Here is a 9,738-nt window from a genome sequence, read left to right as displayed (position 1 = left end):
TTAGGAGTGGGACGACTGGTTCGCCCGTTGTCAGTATAATGTGACCGGGTGGGGCGTCCTGCTGGGTGTCTTCGGCAGTATGTTTCAGTGAGGTAGCACTATAAAGTCGGCATCAGTTCCGCGCTATCACAAGGAGACAAACACGAACATATCGCAGCCTCCCAAAATACACACACATACACTACACGCATGCATCTTGCACACAGGGGAGGCCGTCCTTAAATGACCTTAGCTGTTAATAGGACGTTAAACAAAATCAAACAAACAAACCTTTATCCTCGATCCTCTGTTTGTGTCAACAACGCACTGTGTTAAACCTTTAGGGTTGATGCTCTTTAAGATTGAACTACCAATCAGTAGCGTAGATTGATCCCTAGATGAATGGGGAGGATGCATTGACTGACGGGGACTGGAAGGGGGGGGGGGGTCATTTAATGTTGACGACTGGGTTTCCCAATTTATTGTGTTGTCTATAAGTTGGCTGTCCTGAGATCTGTCACTCAATGGAGTAGACAGCGATTTACTCTTGTCATTGAGTTCCTTTGGTGTTGGTACCTGTGTTTCCTGAGTTCTTGTGCTGAGTTGGTCTCGTTTCTTTAAATTATTATTGATAGACTGCAGCCTCCTCTCAAGTTTTGATGTAATTTTGCTGATGTCCCGGTCAATGACGGTATTGGAGTGCTGGACCATGTCAATTTGTCCCTTTAGCTGTTCATTATTCACTTTGACACACGATTTGATGGCACTGATTTCATCACGGAGACAAGCTAGCAGCATCTCTGGTGCTGAGACATGCTTGTTCAGAGTTATTGATATGGTCGACACAGTGCTCATCACATCTTCCAACATACTACGAATGTCAGGGTCAAGGTCATTGATATTGTCTACAGCAGTTTCATCTTCAGGCTGAGTTACTAGTGTGGCTACTGGTTCAACACATCTAGGGCATATGAATATTTTCGTCTGGAGATTTTCAAAGTCTTCATTGGTCATATTGAGACATACTTGGTAAATCCATTTGTCACAATTATCACAAAGAACAGACGGCCCAACATCTGCATCATATCCACAGTGTGAGCATGGAAAGATTGGTATTTCTGCGATCTTCCAAGGTTGGTAGATAGGTTTAGTTTCTGTAAGCGTTCCGGGTATGTTAGGTTTTTATATCCTGGTATGAGTTTTGTTGCTCTCCTCTGGACGTTCTCCATCAGTTCAATATCTTTAGTTTTATACGGACTCCATACACTCGACGCATACTCTAAGTGCGGTCTTGCAAGTGCCTTGAATAGTAGTTTAAATATAAAAAATAGAGTCTTCGTAAATCTTCAAATTCAAGCTGGACCCCATGGCGCCGCAAACAATCTTTTCTTGCTTTGCAGATATTTTATTGTCTTTTAAAGCATTAGTTAAAGTTTCAATTAAAATCATAATGTCATAGTTTTCAACATCCGGTTTATCGGTATCTGATTGAGATATTTCAGAGTAAGAGATATTGTTATCCACATCGTCACTTGAACTTCCAGGACACATATTTTGTGATGATAAATGAAAACAGGATCCACAGACATAAGATGCTTTTCTGAAAATATGATTGTTGTCAATTAACCAATTCAGATAACATGTTTAATTTTTTTACCACATGTTCGGTAGAGTTTTACATTACTTTCACTAATATTATTTGTGTCACTATGTAGCAAACATCCACATCGCTTTTGTTAAGTATTAAGTCTCAGAGATTTTCTTTTGCAATGGTTTCTTTACCCCATTAATGGTTTAGAAACGACCCCTCGACCATTTCTAAAATGGATAACATTGACAGAATCTTTTGGCTGCAACAGCTCCAGTGCACCATTGTTGTTGTCAGCTTCAATCACTTGGAACCCGGTTCTGGTTACTCTTGACCATTTTTAGCTCACCTGGCCCGAGGGCCAAGTGAGCTTATGCCGTGGTGCGGCGTCCGTCGTCCGGCGTCAATATTTTACTTTCAACGACTTCTTAATAACCAAAAGGCCTGGGGTGATGATATTTGGCCAGTGGGATGAAAGGCTATCAAATGAATGACCTTTACCCACTTTCAAGGTCACTGGGGTCAGATGTCTTAAAATCTTCAAACGACTTCTTCCCAATAACCAGAAGGCTAAGGGTACTGATATTGGGCCGTAGCATGCTGGGAAGAAGGGCTTACAAGTTTGTTCAAATGAATGACCTTGACCCACTTTAAAGGTCACATGGGTCAAATGTCTTAAAATCTTCAAAAAACTTCTCAATAGTCATAAGGCCAAGGGTACTTATATTCAATATCATTAAAATCAGATGTTAATAAAAATTTAATGATATATTTAAAGGAAACTCCAACCCTAATTTCCACCCCCAGAGCTAGAAGTTCCATTAAAAATACATGTAAAACAAACATTATTTTATATATTTTAAATTTGATCATCACAACATAATAAAATGGATAAAGAACATATTTCAAAAAATATTCTGTAGTAAAATATCATACTAACTGATACTGATAGGTGCTGTACAGCTCATTATGGATTTGCCAGTCTATAAATGCATGCATTGTATGGATATACCAACAAACATTACTTGTCACTTACCATGTTAACTGCAATTAAGCGGTAGTAACAGTACAAGGACAAGAAATATGTTTGGTTATACACAGAAAAAAAAGTTATACTGCTACCTAATAAGCTATCATTCATATAGCTAGATAGGTACAGGTAGCAATTAAATGTAATTTAATGTTGCATGCTATTTGTCATGCACAGTCGTCTCGGTTTTCAGTAGTTCTGCAGATAATTCTATCTGTTTTTCTATCAAGCGATACCAATTTATACAAATACCGCAGTCTGGCTGTCCTTGATCTGCTTCGAAAAACGGGATGACAGATTTTATGTTTGTACTTCGTTCTGTAGTTAATCGTAACTTTTGATTTGTAATTTTCTTAGTAATTGCAATGCCATCTGGCCCTATTTCCTTCTGAACAAACGAAAACCCACATATTACACAGATGTTGTCCAGAATATAAATTCTTTTTGGGGTTGACAGTCCTTCGCTGTCAGTTGCCGTTGGTAAAGATAACTGCCGAGACAGCTTCACGAACGAACGTCACTTTCAGGATTTGGTAAGCTGCGATTTGATTGGCTAACACAAAGGTCATGCATAACCAGAAGGCAACGGGTCACTGTCAGATGTTCATGCGGTACGTAATAATGAACAGTTGTATTTATTCAGATTGACTTATATTGGGCCTGTAGCATGCTGGGATGAAGGACTACCAAGTTTGTTCAAATGAATGACCTTGACCCACTTTCAACCTAATGTCCCTGTTCGACATTCAAGGTCACAGGCGTCATATGTTTAAATCTTTAATAGGTTCTTATGAATCAAACACTGATATTCTGCCTGTAGCTGTATTTTAGTCCACTTTTAAGATTACAAGTGCGAGATTAATACCAGGTGAGCGATGCAGGCCCATTGGGCTCTTGTTCTAAAGTGGCTCCGAATGAGGGTAACATGACGGGGGAAACTCGAGCATGTGAGGGCGACATGATGTTTTATTTGCCGGCCATGTGATCAACATTATCCAATCAGACACACTCTAGATCTATTATATATATAAATGAGGTATAATCATTTATGAAGCTATGCCCCTTTTTTCTAAAACATAGTTCTCGCTACTCCTTCTGAAGTACTGTACCGATTGCAATGATACATGTACTTTGTACACATACGTGTAATAATTACATAAATGGAAACTTCATGAAATGTGAAGGAAGAATACAAATTTGAAGTTATGCCCCTTTGTTCAAAAACGTTCTTTTGTTGGAGGAGATGCAGAGAAAATATACACTGTAAAAACCTTGACATGCATAATTAAAAGTTTTATAACCGATTGCTGCAATTTTGTGTATATCTATTACACTTAGTTTGTTGCATTCATTTTGCAAAAAAAAGGAACTTTTCCCATATCATGTTCGTGTTTATATTATAGACCGATGCAGTGCTGGTGCTCCCAATACTGGTAATCCTGTCTTTTGGTTTTTGGATTGATAAAGCCACACCCCAGCCAGAAAAAAGGTTTCTTCACTGTCGCCACACAGGCGACAGCAAACTAGTCTTTCTAACTGGAGTGAGCAGAGGAACTTTAAAAACAGGGTGTCGTAAAGGTCTGGTTACTGCAGCAGCAGGTGCTTCTGGCTCACTAGCTGGGTTGGCAGGGGCGACAACAGGGACAGCAAGGGTCACAGAGGCTGGTGTATGTTCATCACTCCTGTAAGAATGGCTCTTGCCATTCTGCCAGGTGGGCTGGATCACAACGTCTACTTTGCAATGGCTCTGGATTTCCAACTCCTTGGCCTAAAACATGTAGATACTATGTCGGGCATACTGTTTGTCGAACACCAATGGCAACTTGAAATAAATATAGCAAAAAAGTAATGGTATCATTTATATGATTTTAAATGAATGATATGTTCATATGAGTACATATCAAATGTATTTGCATTATTATTTTTTTAACAAATTTCTGTTTTAACATGGAATCTTCAAGATATTTTTTGAAGGCTAGGATATATGAACTTGTTTAATTGCCATTGTAATTTGTATTAATTCTCATAAAAGTGGCATGGCTATTTCAAATTACTTTTCGCATATCTATTTTAAAAAACAGTACAATGTAATAATTATAACTTACAGCCAGCAAAATATTTCTTGCCCTCTTGTGGAAAGTTGATCTTCTGTTGCTGGGGTTTTCAATAAATGTAAAAAAAATGTTTACCCCCTCTGCCTATTGACATTCTTTTCCTTTTCTTCAATTGTTGGTAGTGTATACCATTATCCATGTATAAGTATAAAGTATAAAGAAAAAATGTTTTATAAAACTATCATAAATTGTTATTTGGACAGTCCAGTTATTGATTACTGAATGAGGGGAGGCAACTATTATAAGAAAACAAAAACACTTTTGAGATGAGCCCTGTTAGCGCGTGACCGGTTCATTCCAAAATGTGATGGAGACCTGACAGGTTGGTCTAGACATGCTGGATGGCGCTTACCACAAAATGGGGTGGTAATTGCATGTGATGAAGTTTTCTTAAAGGGGATAATGCAAGGACAACATTTTTGGGGGAAATTCTGAATAACTTGCGATGTTCGGCGACGACTCACTGGAAACTGCCACGAGAAAATTTCAATTTTCCCGGTAAAAACACTCGACACCAGTAGAGACATCTTCAGGAAACATTTGAAAATGCCGATCGCTGGGGTAAGTGCCGATAATCGATTAATTTCAAAGTTGCCGAATTCATTAACGGGCGTATTTCCACTTTCGACGACGTTGCCGTATTCGGCACTGGCCGAACTCTGAGTTTTCCAGAACTGTAATCGTAAGAGGTACCTAACTAGGGGACCCCTTGCAGAACTAGATTTGTTTTTGTGCCTTCTACACGGGGACACAAAAGCGACCAAAATAAATCTGCTGTATCGATTTATCTTCTCTCCACTATAAGTAATAACTTGACAATGTTTGGCCCAGGTGAGGAATGCAATGGTATATGTTGCCATGCTAGTACAAACCAAAGTATTTAAATGGTAGTTGTTATTCCCTGTTTAACGTTCAATTTTTAAGGCTATTGCAACAACTACTGGTTCATCCGTTTCCGGTATAATATGACCGGGCGAAATGCTGTGCTGGTATTTCAGTGAAGTTAGTACTACATGTAAGAACTATAAAGTCGGCATCAGATCCGCGCTATTAGGAGGCAATTACACCAATATACCAAGTCTCCACCACACATGCACACATACATGCATGAATAATACACACGGAGGCACGTCCTTAAATGACCTTAGGCTAGCTGTTAATAGGACGTTAAACAAAATTAAACCAAACCAATGGATATCAATCATATTTGGTTTGAATCCGTCTTCGATGGTTATTCAAAATTGTACAAGTTGAAGGGCTGACCCTTTGGTCTGAGGGGCGGGGTCAAATGATTTTTTAACTTTGACATTATTGAGATCCCCATGATGCATCATATAATCATGTAAACAATTGCTGAACATCAAGATAGAAACCCAATCATGATACAAGAACTGACCCATAACTTTTAAACAGTTGAGATCTCAACCCCATAACTACATATAACATTGATGGGCATCGAGCAATGAACCGCAGGGATATAATTGAACGATGGGTTTGGTTTTAAGGTATTGTCCTGAACCCTGGAACTTCATCCATGCGCATAACGGTTGAGATCCATATTTCATAACCATGTTTACCATTGCTTGGCATCAACAGATAAACAGTTATATTCAAAAATTGACCCTGGGGTCCGGTTCCACCTTTAGGAACTAAATTATTAGGTCATAACTTTGAAACGGTTGAGATCCCTACCCCATCACCATATATACCATTGCTGGGCATCAAGACAAGGACACAATTTTGATATTAGTATTGACCATTATGGGGTACTAGGGACTTAATATTTATGCCGTAACTAAGAAATGGTAGATCCGTAGCTAAGAAATGATTGAAATCCTGAGCCAATAGACATTTACCATTGCAGGGCATAAAGATCCAGGCGATACAGGTCATATAACTAATAATAATAATTGGAGGTTCTTATATACCGGTTTATCACAACCTAGTTCGTAGGTCGTCTCAAAGCGGTTCACAAATTATTATCCGTGGTTATAGGGCCTTTGCAACCAGCCAATACCTTTCTCAACTCACTGGGGAGCATACAGCCGGAACTGCCATTTCGGCGCTAACAGCTAGCAATCAACAATTCTAGCACTGCCCAACCACGTACTCATTAACAGCTGAGTAAACTGGAACAAGCTGAGTAAAGTATACAAAGATACAACACATTGGCGTGGCGTGGCGCGAACCCGCAACCCTTCGGTCAGGAGCGCGGCGTCCTACCACTGGACTACCATGCCTCCTTATCTGGGAATCTTGTTAAAAAAAAAAATCCAGTTAACTATTTAGACCGTTTTAGCTGTTTGATAAAAAATAAACTATGCATGGAAAGGATAGGCCTATTAGCGTAAGAGGCGACTTGATGGAACCCTTGCATAATTCAGGATTTGCTTTTGTGCCCTCTATAATTATGGGGACACGAAAGCGACAAATATTTGAGATCTTTCTATTTATTTCTACTTCAAACTGCCTTTTATTCCCTGCATTTAGTGTCTTGCTTGGCAACATCTCGCTTTTGGATGAAATGTTGAACGCTTGCCCAAGTGAGGAAGGCAATATATTCTGCTCCAGGCCGGGACATATCAAAGTCCTTTAAAATGGTATTGATTTCCTGCTTAACGTTCAGCATTCAGGTTAATAGCAACAACTGGCTCACCCGCTGTCAGTAAAATGTGGCCAGTTGGGATGCTGTGCTCTGTCTTTGGCTTGGTATTTCAGTGAAGTAGCACTGTCAAGTCGGCACAAGATCCGCGCACTCACAAGGAGGCAAGTACGCCAACATTCCCTTTCTCCAGCACACACTTGGAGGCATGTCCTTAAATAACTTAATGAACTGCCAAAGTAGTTTATTTACCCCTGCAGGTCGGGGATATTACCCATTGCATGTAGGAGGCGACTAATGTATGGAACCCCTGCAGAATTGGGGATTTCCTCTGGTGTCCTTTATTTGGGGACACAAAAGCGACCAAAATAAATCTGCTGCACCCATGGCAATATTTTGGATCTTTGTCTTTTATTCTACTTATAACTTTATATTTGCAGTTCGAAAACTCCCTGCAGAATCAGGTTTGTTCGTTTCTTCTGCGAAGGGAACAAAATTTGATCTCCTGCCCCCATTGCAACACTTTGGGTCTTTTTCGTTTCCTATCTACTTTCTGTTTCATGCATTGTCCTTAGAACTCGTTAATGTATGATACTGGCGTATGCAAGGGCGTTAAATCCCAACAAACAAACAGACTCCNGCTGAGTAAAGTATACAAAGATACAACACATTGGCGTGGCGTGGCGCGAACCCGCAACCCTTCGGTCAGGAGCGCGGCGTCCTACCACTGGACTACCATGCCTCCTTATCTGGGAATCTTGTTAAAAAAAAAAATCCAGTTAACTATTTAGACCGTTTTAGCTGTTTGATAAAAAATAAACTATGCATGGAAAGGATAGGCCTATTAGCGTAAGAGGCGACTTGATGGAACCCTTGCATAATTCAGGATTTGCTTTTGTGCCCTCTATAATTATGGGGACACGAAAGCGACAAATATTTGAGATATTTCTATTTATTTCTACTTCAAACTGCCTTTTATTCCCTGCATTTAGTGTCTTGCTTGGCAACATCTCGCTTTTGGATGAAATGTTGAACGCTTGCCCAAGTGAGGAAGGCAATATATTCTGCTCCAGGCCGGGACATATCAAAGTCCTTTAAAATGGTATTGATTTCCTGCTTAACGTTCAGCATTCAGGTTAATAGCAACAACTGGCTCACCCNTTTCTGTATGTATGATCTGCTAAGTGGCTTAATGTTCATGCAGGACAGAAATAAATGAGCATCGGACGGGCCCGCCTTGGGTTTCAAAGTAGCCAGCACAAGGCTCTGGTTGATTGCACCAGCTGCTGGTCCTTTGCCGTTCGACTCTTATTATTTCTGTGTTCATCTTAATAGCTGATGTCTCAAATTTGCAGTGAACGCACTTGCCTTGTACTGTAATGCAGTCCAATTCTGTGTACAATGTTGATGTTAAGGTTGGGGTGTGCACATGAGTGTAGCGTAAATGATTGGCAAAAAACAGACAGAGATTTTAGTGATATTATTATGTTTTCATTGTGTATGTCAGCATGGCTGACCTCTACTTCCCTATCAGCTGCAGGTCTTAGCTTTGAAATAACTCTCCCTGGCATTTTGGACCTGCAAACTGGTGCTGAATAGCCTCCACCACTTTTTTTTCGGGTCTCATTATTTCACAGGGTAGCACAGTTTTGACAGACGAATAGCTGGGATCAGATGAGCTGCCAGGTCTTGGTTCATACCATGTAGTATGCACAAATCTTAGGCTCCTCACCTTTCCAAATGCGATTCTCCGAGTTCTTTTGTTGTGCCATGGTCAGCTGCTTTTCCCCCCATCATGAATTAATTACAGTCTTGTTGATAGTTGTTTTTAGTGTGTTGCTATACACAAGTGATATTATGACATCATAAGCATTGATGACCACACAGCATTGATGACATCATAATACCTGTGATGGAAACCCTAATCACAATAGTATCACCATACTTTTGTGCTATTTATATGCAAATAATGTCACAGAGTCTCAAATTACCCAAATAAGAATTTCAAACCTGAAAAATATAGGTTTATAGAATTTTTCATTTTCAAATTACTTCCCTTGGCATTGTGCTGAAAAAGGGTGCTCATAGTGATTGGTTCTTTGTTTATGTCATTTACAGTGAATTCATGTGATATCATTGTTGATATTAAGGTTGGGCTGTGCACATGAGTGTAGCGTAAATGTTTGGCAAGAAACAGACAGAGATTTTAGTGATATTATTATGTTTTCATTGTGTGTGTCAGCCTGGCTGACCTCTACTTCCCTATCAGCTGCAGGTCATAGCTTTGAAATAACTGTCCCTGGCATTTTGGACCTGCAAACTGGTGCTGAATAGCCTCCACCACTTTTTTTTCGGGTCTTCTTATTTCACAGGGTAGCACAGTTTTGACAGACGAATAGCTGGGATCAGATGAGCTGCTAGGTCG

This window comes from Mizuhopecten yessoensis, unplaced genomic scaffold, assembly GCF_002113885.1.
Source record: "Mizuhopecten yessoensis strain PY_sf001 unplaced genomic scaffold, ASM211388v2 scaffold10997, whole genome shotgun sequence".
Classification (NCBI taxonomy): domain Eukaryota; kingdom Metazoa; phylum Mollusca; class Bivalvia; order Pectinida; family Pectinidae; genus Mizuhopecten; species Mizuhopecten yessoensis.
Note: the sequence above shows the minus strand (reverse complement) of the source record.